Genomic DNA, 12,224 nt, shown 5'->3' with positions numbered 1-12,224 from the left:
ACAGATACTGTGACTCAATACGAATAATATTGTGTTGACATAGAATATATAGGAAAACAACAAGTATATGACGTTCCATGGGACTGGGTTGTACAGAGCAAAGTTTATAGGAAACAACTGAGTTCGACGCGGTCATTAAGTCCATGTGGGACCAGGGCATTCATTTTATAGATCCAAACCGTTTCTCTCTGGAGAAGATGCTTGCGATTGTCTCTGTGATCTTTAATCGGTACCACCTCGCATACCAGAAACCTCAATTGACTGATGTTGTGACTCTTAGCAAGAAAGTGCATCGCTATTGCGGATTTAGTGTTCTTGTTGCGGATGTTGCTTTTGTGTTCCGTTAATCGTACCTTAATTTTTCTCTCAGTCTTGCCAATATATACTAGGCCGCACGGGCATTTGAGCATGTAAACAAGGTTTTTGGAGTCGCATGTTGCCGTGACATGTAACTTAATGTTGTAACCCTGTGTAGGGTGCTGAGTTGAGTTGCCTTGGATGATGTTGTTACAATGGCCACAGTTATGGCAAGGGATTGTACCCTTATGAGAACCAACTGAATGATTAGACGATTGAAATTGCAAAAGTTCCATCAGATTCTTGCCCCTTTCATATGCAAAATATGGTCTTTCCAAAAATGTATCTTTGAAGTCAGGTTCGACTTGTAACATTGGCCAATGTTTCAAAATGGTTTTTTTGATGTTGAAGCTCATGGTAGAAAATTTAGTGACCATAACTGATCTTGTTGTGGATTTTTTTATGTTACTGATTTTCCCACATGGACTTAATGACCGCGTCGAACTCAGTTGTTTCCTATAAACTTTGCTCTGTACAACCCAGTCCCATGGAACGTCATATACTTGTTGTTTTCCTATATATTCTATGTCAACACAATATTATTTGTATTGAGTCACAGTATCTGTTATTAATTTTTTTTGAACTCTCTAGGTTCTATTTACTTGTTTGATCCTCTCATTTTTCTTCTCTTTTTTCTTCACACTCCTGATCATCAATTTGTCGATTATTTGTGCTTTTTTGTCTTATTTTATATAACTTTATTCACCTGTTGTTTTTTTAAATTTGTTTACATTATCAGTAAACTCTCGTTTTTGCCTTTTCTTATTCGTTTTTACATTGTTTTCAAACTCCAGCACTTTCACTTTTCTTGTTTTACTTTTAATGTTTCCAGAACTCCTTTAACTTTTTTTTTTTTCTCCCACTTGTTACCCATTGCAGTAACATTGCATTAACATTATTATGTTAGGACTCCATTTCAATATGGCTGCCGCTAGGATTATTTATCCTTTAACCCCTTTTCGCTTTCTTTTCTTCACGTAACGAACATTAGCGTGTCCCTTTTTCACTCTTTACTATCCACCACAGGTGTTGGTGTTAGACTACACGCGTATACGCCGTTCGTCCTTTGGACGTTTGAAACCTTTGATTACTTAACTTTCAGGTATGCTTTGTTCTTAATGTTTGTTATTGGGCTTCTTATAGTGCTTCACGTAAGTTCTTTTCTTTTCACAAGCGGCTTTTCATAACGGGTTGACTTGAAGCTTCCTATCGTTGTTAAATATCGTTTTTCACATACTCTCGTCACAGGATCAACTAATCATTCTTTGCTTTTTCAACAAATCACTCTTTGGGATTCCTCTGTGGGTCTCTCTTCTTCCTACTGCCAACCACGTTTTCTTCACGTTTACCATCACTCCATTTCGGACCTTTTTTTCTAAACTGGTGGACTTCTGTTCATTTTACCGATATCCTTAGATTCGAGTAGGTCGTTAAAACTTTCCTTTTGGATTCTTTTAGGACTTCTCCTGATGAAGGGTCGTGCGTGACCCGAAATGCATTGAGCGCATTTAAAAAGTCCTGCGATGAATTATTGTGCTTATTCTACAATCCCGTGAATGCAATGTGGAATTGAACATTGATCAAACTTTTGATAATAAAATCGTATATTGGAACTTTCTTTGAAACTCTGCAATACTTTGTGACTTACCCTGCAACTTCGTTGCCCTTTGGCAGTGCTTAGAGGGACACTACCCATTTGGATTAGTGCACATTCTTATTCATAACTACGTCCTGGTTTAGGAGGCGTTTTCCTCTAAAGCACGCCATAACTGGTGTAAATTCAATTTAAGAATTGGTGTTCGTGGTCTTTCCACATTTGACCATGGCAGGTGTGCCCATTTTAAATGCTTGTTGAGATAATGGGGTGGGTCGCCACTGGGATGGTGGCAGTGGGCAAGGCCCTCACTCCAGGTTATGGTCAACCTACTGCATTAGGGGGCAAGATGAGGTGCATACTTGGGAGTGGTGGTACTAGACCCCGCCCCCCCCGCGGGAGTGGTGGAAATGTTATGCAATGTCACGAAGTAAGTCCAACAGCTTATGTATATTTGTAAATTGTTGCATAGTAGTGAGTAGTGTGTGTGTTTAATAAATGCACTCTTCCTTTTATAAAGCAAAGTACAGACTGGACAATCAATTATTGAGTGTTATTTCTGCGTACTGGTAAATGGCGATTACTAGCCCACACCACCTCTCTTGAGTAAGCCTTACACTGCTCTGCAACGCTACCCTCTGAGAGTCAAGCGCTACAATGGGGTGTTTGGTTCCCAGTGAAGGACAAATGTAGTCATGTTATTTGTGCAGGCCTCACAGATACTGCCTCGTTTTCCAACAGTAACATTAAAAGGAAAGCAGCACTCTTGGTAGTATGCTAATGCCTCGTGCAGGTTCTGAAAGTGGATCAGGAGCGCAAAGTACCACAAATTATTGATGAAATCTATACTTCTATAGGTCGAGACAATTTGGGAGCCAGACCTAATAAACCAACTTAAGGGAAAGTCCGATAAGGATAACTCGAAGGAGGCACCAGAGTGCTCTAAAAAGTGCTGGAATAAACAGAAAAATTAAGAAAAACTAAAGTCTGGGTGTGGTTCTCCCCAACTGGAATCCCCTGAAAAATGCTGAAATTCGGGTAACTGAAATAAATTAAACAGCCTGATAGGTATCAGTATACTGATGCACTTTCCTCTCGTTCCTTTCAGGAAACATCCAAAAAATGCTCCGGGAGAGGAGGACGATCAAAGCGCAAATCAGAAGAGTATGTGAAACCAAAAAAGTACTCACAGCGCTCAGCTGACATCATTATAAAAAAGGAAGAGAAACTTCCACAACAGAAGGCTCAATTCAAGAAGAGAGTGGCAGGTATTTCCCTTAGATGTGCCACACATATTGAGGACCCGCGTCAGAACAGGGAGTAAGCGCTGACTCTGCTACACAGTGCAGCAGAGATCACGATATTTTGCCAGAATCTTCAAGAGTTTCTAATGGCTAGAGCAACTAATGATTTTGTTCAGATGGAAACACTGGATCAGAGCGATATCTCTCCAGGGTGAATATATGATTTGGACATCCAAATTTAGGATGATAAACCTCCCACCATTAAAGTTTTGGGGGGGAAATCTACCATTTACATATAATGTTCTTTTGGCTGCGATGGACTGGCCACCTGAGTTTGTTAGAAAAGTCCCACAAGGGGATGACATATTAATACTGTCCTTCTCCATCCTCGTTCCTGCAGGAGTGAATGCGTATGGCATGGAGTATGCCTTGCACAAGCCCCAGCATTATACTGCAACCATGTAGGCTGGGATCAAGATTCACCCTATTATGTCATACCTACAAGGTCCACCCCACAAGTGAAACCACAATATCCTATTAAGCATGAAGCTAAATGCCCAGTTAGGAAAATTCCAACACAACTTGAATATCAAGTCATGATTGAGCCTTGTATCTTACCAGTGAACGAGTCTTTGTTTCCAACAGCGAAACCAAATCATTTATACTGCTTAGTCTTACATTACAGACATTTAAACAGTCACACATGCACATTTGCTGTACAAAACTCACAAACCTCAGCATTGATGAACAATATTGTGCGCAAGAAATATAAAACAACTTTAGACATTTCAAATGGTTTTTTCTACCAAATATAGCACCTGAAAGCAGGGATCTAACTGCATTCAGCACACTTGGGTGACAACAATTATTTTGCCTACTCCCTTAGGGGTATAAGATTAGCCCAAGCTTGGTCTCTGTCTGTGTTACATCAATTCTTCAAGAAATTGATCCAGAAGCATTGTCCTATGTAGACAACATATACCTTACAGATGATAACTTAAATACACACCTAGCCAGAGTAGACAGCATTATCATGGGATTTGCTGAATTTGGCTACACAGTCAACATCCCAAAAACAAAAATTGCCTATCTCAGTGTCCTGTTTTTGTGATATGCATTTGTGATATGCATTATCAAATGAAGGCAAAAGCTTAGTGCCACATTTCTTAGAGAAAGGTGCACTCTTACAATCACCCAACAAAATAAAAAAGCTACAATCACTTTTGGGCTTTCCCAACTTTGGTAGAACATACATACCTGATTATGCACAATGGATGAAACCGTTTTATGAATGAATATGGCCAGACTTCTCAAGCACACATTGGACATCAGAACATACACAGATTCTGACATCAGTGCAAACTGAAATGCTTGCTTCTAAACACTAACACACACATGTTCACATCACAAACTTGGTTGACTGTGTAATTGCAGGGACCAAAGGCTACACATATATCACTTTCAATGAAGGTGATACTGTATGAATTGCATGTAAATTGCATTTATATTCTAATGCAGTAATGCGTTTTGCACCTACAGAAAAATTACTGACAGCAGTTCAGACGGCTGTTGTTTAGGAAAGATTATTGGCTCAGAGGAAACCCATAACTGTTGTGACTCCCATCCCAGCCTTAGACGCTGTTACAAAGGCCAGCATTCCAAACGTAAAAGCCTTACATCCTAGATAGATGCAGTGGGCTACCTCTTTAACAGTTACTGACATAGTGTTAGAAATGGGGGTCTCTAGTTGGCAAGGGTTTGCACCTTTGTCCAAGTAGGGACCCTTCCTTCTAGTCAGGGTAAATGAGTTACACTCCTAAGATAACCCCTGCTTACCCTCTTGGTAGCTTGGCACGAGCAGTCAGGATTATCTCAGAGGCAGTGTGTAAAGCATTTGCACATAACCAACAGTAATACAATGAAGATACTACAAAAGGACACCACACCAGTTTAGAAAAATATCCAATATTTTGATATATCCAAAACAAGATCAAAAACGATAACTATCCACCATACGGTTCTCAGAAATCTTCAGTAATCAAAATAGACTTGAAATACAGTTCCTTGAAGTGGATAGTTCAATCTGGGGCTATCACGGCGTCGTCAACAACAAATCCAAACAGTTCTAGCTGACTGCGGCGTCGCAGGCCAGCCACGGTGTCGGGAAGAACCGCAAAACAGTACCTTTAGAAATGTAGGGTGTCAGCGACCTCTCGATGAGCCCCGTAAGGCTGCCGTCTGCAGGAGTCGGTTCCAGAGGTCGGTGCAGGAGTCATCGGGCCCTTGAAGTCACACGGGTCGCCGATCGAACTCCTGGCGGGAGTCGGGGCTGTGGTGTGAAGTGCAGCGGTGAGGCGTGCGGTGCCTTCAGATCGCGGCGCAGCTGCGGCTCGGTGACGGTCGTCCAGCGGCGTTGGTAAGACTAGGGCTGTGGTGCAAAGTGATACGGTGCTCGTCGGGGTGCTGGCAGGTCATGGTGCAAGCAGTGGTGTTGTCATTGCTGAAGCGCTGTCATAGGCTGACAAACTGGATTCGATGGCGCCGGTAGACCAAGGCTGCAGTGTGGGATGAGGATGGTGCGTCGTGAAACTTACCGGCGGTGCCCTCGAACAACAGTTCATGCAGTGGCATCGATGTCGGCGGGGATCGGTGTTGTCGGGGATGCCAAGGCAGTGTCGTTAAGCGAGGCAGTGTGGCGCCCACAGGTTGTGGTGCAAGCAGCGTCAGGTGGCATCATCGGTGAGACCAGGGTTGCGGTGCTGGGTGCGACGGGGCCCTCGGCGGTGCCTTCAGGACACAGGGTCGGCAGTGGTGTCATAGGCGTCGGGTTGCTTTTTCTTCTGTTGCAGCGCAAAACACACAGTCCCCAGTGATGATGGCAGAAGAACTTGAAGTCTTTGCTGTTCCTGAGACTTCCTGAACAGGGGGCAAACTCTACCTCAAGCCCTTGGAGAAACTCAATAAAGAAGTTGTAGAAAGTTCAGTTCAGTCCTTTCACTGTCCAAGACAGAAGCAGACACTGCAGGCCAACACAGTAAAGCACTCAGCAAAGTGGTAGTTACTCCTCACAGCTTCTCCAGCTCTTCTTATCGGCAGTCTTCTTGGTCCAAGTTCTAAAGTTCTGGGGTCTGGGACCCAATATTTATACTCCAAATTTCTTTGTCCTCTTAGGCAGAGAGTGTCTGTGCTTAGTCCAAACCAGTTTGGTCCTCTCTGGCCTAGCTTCCCAGCAGAAGGCAGAAAACAGCATTGTCTGCAGCAGACCAGGCCCATTCAGATGCAAGGAAATCTCCTCCCACTACTCTAAATGCACCCCAGGTCTATTCAGCCCAGCCCTGACTCATCCAGACTCTCTGGAGCCACTGCACATCCCCAGCCCCTGTCACCCCAAAGCCAGACAGTCAATACACATCCAAGCAGAGGCACACAGGGTGGCTAAGCAAGAAAATACCTACTTTCCAAAAGTGTTTTTTTCAAACACAGAATGTTAAAATCACCATTACTAAAAGGTGCATCTTTAGATTCTGAGTTCAGGCATACTAAACTTTATTTTCCTATCTGGTCCCAATAGAAAGTTATATTTATAAAATGTTATAAATTAACTCCCATGCTTTCCTATGGGCCAGATAGCCTTTCAATAGTGAAAAAAGAAATTGGCAGTATTTCACTATCAGGACATGCCACACACATCAGGGCATGTCCTACCTTTCACATCCACTGCACCCTGCCCACAGGGGTACCTTGGGCCTACCTTAGGGGTGACTCACATGTAAGAAAAGGGAAGGTTAGGGCCTGGCAAGTGGGTGCACTTGTGAAGTCGACATGACAGTAGTGGACTGCACACAGACACTGCAGTGGCAGGTCTGAGTTACCTTTGAAGGGCTGCTTGTGTGGGTGGCACAACTGAGTTACCTTTGAAGGGCTGCTTCTGTGGGTGGCACAACCAGTGCTGCAAGCCCACTAGCAGCATTTGATTTATAGGCCCTGGGGATACACAGTGCACTGTACTAGGGACTGACTAGTACATCAAATAACCAATCATGGAATCACCAATCCATAAGAACAATTTACAACATGAGCACTTGCACTTTAAGACTGAACAGCAGTGAGAAAGTGCGCAGAGACACTAAACCAGCAAAAACAGAGTCAAAACCGGGAGGTCAGAAAGCAAAAAGACAGGCTAAACACGTCAAAGATCCCAAGTCTAACACATAGACTATGTCTTTGACCCTAAACTACAAACACAAGAATACCTAGAATATATACAAGAATGCCATGTGCCCAATGACATTTTGCCTCTTGACCAGTACAACTTCATTGTCCATACTGATGGTTCTGCCCAGCCTGCATTTGGAACCAAACAACAATACTCCGCCTCTTGCACAGCAGTAAGAGGAACAAGCATTGAAAATGCAATAGGTCTCGCCTTTGATTAAGTTAAAGCCATTTGCTTTGCTAATGGTATTGTATAGCAAAGCAAATGGCTTTGACTTAATGAAAGGCGAGACTTATTGCATTTTCAATGCTTGTTTAGGACTTGTGCCCTGTGTGTATGAGACATTATGCATGCAGGCTATGTTCGTGTGTCTCTGACAGGTGGAGAGAGCTGGCACGGAGGCTGTGAAACATCAGACTTGTGCTAAGGAAAAGCAGGGGGAAATGAGACAGAGTTAGAATTGTACATATAGGACAAGAGGTCTGCAAGAGGTGAAGTACTGGGATTTTAAAGCCTAGCGATGCAGGGGAACACACCCTAAGACTTCGGGTTCTTCCTGTTTCAGACCCACAGAAACACAGAGTCTTCTAGGTGAAGTCAAACATCAGTTTATTGGCTGCAGACCAATTACAGGTATCCGAGAAGTACAACACAATGTATGTTCTCAGGAAACTGCTTTAATGTACAGAAACGGGCTTCTCCTTAAATACAAAATATCATGCTTCAGGCGCACATTCCTCGGTTTACGATATGGTCATTCACATGTATACATTACAAACGAAAAGGCAGAGTCATGATGACCATCCCACATTCCAGTTAGGTCAGCCCACAATTATTTACCCAGCGAGGCTCAGATCCCACATCAGATATCCACAGACCCCAATAAACACGGGCAGCTCCTGTTTGTAAAACAAGCCATAAAGCAGGAACAGTCAGGTGTGAAAGAGATTAGACGGAGGCTTGTGTGGGATGAAAAGGCTTTATGGTGTGTCAACCCTGATGCTAATCACAGGTGGCCATAGGAAGGGCAGCTCGTTAAACTGGACTGACCGGGGGCGGTGGAGCCAAGTCGCACAGGTCACAGAGAAGTCAAAGGAAGGCACATGTATTCTAAAGGCCTGTATTTGTTCGTAATGTGTAGCCTATGTGAGGGCAACCATAAGATGGCCACCGCTCCAAGATGGAACCCACGAAGTCAATGTATAATGTCGTATACACAGTACATTTATCGATGAAATGTTATGCAAAGCACTTGTACATACTGCATTGGACATTCGCGGTTCGCCAATACCGAAAGAGGCAGGGGTAGGGCCCTGTCTCCCACGCGGTCCCAAATTCTAAAGTACCACAGAGGTCAGTGGGGCAGAGGCTGACACATGTCACTCCCTCTTACTTCCCTGAAAGGTGAGAACAGCCAAATCAGGGTCACTCGCATGTGAGGCTGCTCCCTGAGGTACAGGAAGAGTTGGGGTAAAGTCAGTCCGAAGAGATGTCGCTCATGTGTTAGTAGGTCTGAGATGTAGTTTGAACATGTGACTGAATACCCCCAACTATCCTGGCTTTTCAGAAACGCAGTCGGCCTGTGAAGCTGCCCGCCGCTGCTCCCTGGCGTGGCTGCACTTTGATTGCAGAGGCTGTTTTTTGGGCCCCACGGTAGCCCAGCCTAGAACCTGCGGCGGAAGGGCGGGTCCCAGTCTCTGTCTCTTCCCAGCCCAGGTCACTCCGAGGGCACTGTCAACCACCCTAGACCCTCAAAGACCCCCCCTGCTGCCCCCAAGATGTTTAAGGGTTCCAAGAGATCGCCTGCAAAGTCGTCTCTGAGCAAGTGAGTGTCACGCGCCCAGGAGCAGTGTTTTGTATTATGTTAGAGGGTTACAGTATAGCGCTTGTGGTGAAGCTTTAAAGCTCAAAGTTTGGCTGTTGGAGTAGAGCAACTTGTAGTTGGTAGGGGCGTGGCACTGATAATGTGACAGCAAAGAAGTAGAACTTGGAAGGTTTGGAGAGCAGTGACGTGATGAACTGTGGAGTCTAATAGTATTAGCGTGGGACAGTGAGGGACCCGCTGATAGAATGTGCAGAGCAGAGTAGGACTGTAGGTGAAACAAACTCACAAGCTGCTGGTGGTAGGCTTTATATTTCAGAAGCAACAGGGGACCTAGAAGCAACACGAAGAAAGACGGGGACAAACTCACACGGCTTTATATTTCAGAAGCAACAGGGGACCTAGAAGCAACACGAAGGAAGGCGGGGACGAACTCACACGAAGGAAGACGGGTAAAACGAAAGACGTGTCAGCCATTGTTGAAGCTAAACACCGTAATAGCAACAAAAAAAGCTTTATATTTCAGAAGCAACAGGGAACCTAGAAGCAACACGAAGGAAGACAGGGACGAACTCACACAGCTTTATATTTCAGAAGCAACAGGGGACCTAGAAGCAACACGAAGGAAGACGGGGACGAGCTCACACGAAGGAAGGCGGTGAAAACGAAAGGCGCGTCAGCCATTATTGAAGCTAAACGCCATAATAGCCAAAAAAAGTGCTTAGCGGCTAATTAAGAGGCACTGGCTCCCGCCGCAAGTAAAAGATCCAATCCCGGTGGGCGGGGCCAAAAGTGGACAGGGTGGCAACCAGGAGGGATTAAAATGCCTCCGGGGCAATCATGACACTGAGTTTTGAATAACAGATGATGACAAACGACGCGCACAAATTGAAATTGCAGGCGGAGCAGAGACACGACTTCTGGAACCGTATTGATTCCATGAAACCCTCGCATGGTAAAAGTAGCGCATGCGCGCTGCTTACGCCAGGCGAGACCTAAAAATGAGAGATGGAGTCTTTCACCTTCTAAAAATATTTGCACAATCACTATGTGATTGTACTGCACAGCTGGCTGAATTCAAAGCTCTAATTCTGGGACTAGAAAATATCAATCCTGAATTACCCGCACTGGCAGTGTGCAATTCATATTCTTTTGTCCATTCTTTAAATTAGAACTTACACTATTAGTGCCAGAATGGATTCAGAGACTGTAAAGGGACTGCTATCAATCACAAGTTGCTTTGGGGGAAGGTGGCACATCTTAAGGAATGTTTGCCGCAGGCTCATGTAATTCATCTATAGAGTCACCAAGTGTTGGAATACACATTGCTGGGAATTCACTGGCTGATGAAGCCACAAAGGCAGCAGTTCAGACTGCTGTAGTAGCTGCAATTACTCTTTCCAATATGATAGTGGATGACAGCATTATGGCAGCTGTTACATCTTCATGCTGTGGCACTCCATTACCTAAAAAATATCCAGCAAAATACTTCTACTACTGAGTGTGCAAAATATACCTTTTGCTGGTATTCCCGGAGTGGGGGATTGAGTGATTCCAAATTCAGACTGCAGCGTGGAACTGATCATGAGGGGTTGGTTTTTGCTCAGAAAGATGTGTCGTACTTTGAAATTTGGGACCGCGTAGGAGGCAGGGCCCTACCCCTGTCTATCCCGGTATTAGCGAACCGCGAATGGTCAATGCGGTACGTACAAGTGCTTTGTGTAACATTTTAGCGATAAATGCACTGTGTACACGTTATTATACATCACTACGTGGGTTCCATCTTAGAGCGGTGGCCATCTTATGGTTGCCCTCACATAGGCTACATATTATGAAGCAAATACGGGCCTTTAGAGCACATGTGCCTTCCTTTGACTTCTCTGTGACCTGGGCAGCTTGGCTCCGCAGCCCCAGGTCAGTCCGGTCCTAAGAGCTCCCCTTCCTCTGGCCACCTGTGATTAGCATCAGGGCTTGACACACCATAAAGCCTTTTCATCTCACACGAGCCTCCAGCTAATCTCTTTCACACCTGACTGTTCCTGCTTTATGGCTTGTTTTCACAAACAGGAGCTGCCCGAGTTTATTGGGGCCTGTTGATATCTGATGTGGGATCTGAGCCTGCTGGGTAAATAATTGTGGGCTGGCTTAACTGGAATGTGGGATGGTCATCATGACTCTGCCCTTTCGTTTGTAATGCATACACTTATATGGCCATATCATAAAACGAAGAATGTGTGCCTGAAGCATGATATTTTGTATTTAAGGAGAAGCCCGTTTCTGTAATTTTGAGCAGTCTCCTGAGAACATACACGCTGTTGTACTTCTAGGATACCTGTAATTGGTCTGCAGCCAATAAACTGATCTTTGACTTCACCCAGAAGACTCTGTGTTTCTGTAGGTCTGAAACAGGAAGAACCCGAAGTCATAGGGTGTGTTCCCCTGCACCGCTGGGCTTAAAATTCCCAGTACTTCAGTTGGCGCCCAACTCGGGACGATTTCAGCGGTACCGGTCCAAGCCAGAGGTTCGTGAGGAGCTTCGTGTGGAAATTCTGGAGGAAGGCCGCCACTTCATCGACCCCTGCATGTCGACGTGGTCCAAAAGTCTTTTCTGCGAGGTTCTCCGCGTCTCGACGGCTACGAAGGACTGCTGCCCTGATTAATCGCCCTGTTTTGGACCCTTGACGATTTTTGGTAGCGCGAAACAATCGAGAGAGTCTTCTGGTGACGCCATCGATCATCAATATTCAGTTAAGTATAAGTGGAGCGTCTCCCAATTTGTTTGGTATCCTTCGGGATCGCTTTGATTTGGAGTTTGCAAACGCCAAAGCCAGAGGACTCGTGTATTCACGAGACTATCGTAATCGATAATCCTTTGAAGTTTGGAGCTAGACTAGTGAGCAAAGATGCCTGGTGCTAGTACATTTGGTAGATTGTTTTGTTTGGGTTGTGGAAGGGATTTCCAGTTAGAGGACTCATGTCCGGTTCCTCCAA

The sequence above is a fragment of the Triturus cristatus genome, chromosome 10 (genome assembly GCF_964204655.1).
Source record: "Triturus cristatus chromosome 10, aTriCri1.1, whole genome shotgun sequence".
NCBI lineage: Eukaryota > Metazoa > Chordata > Amphibia > Caudata > Salamandridae > Triturus > Triturus cristatus.
Note: the sequence above shows the minus strand (reverse complement) of the source record.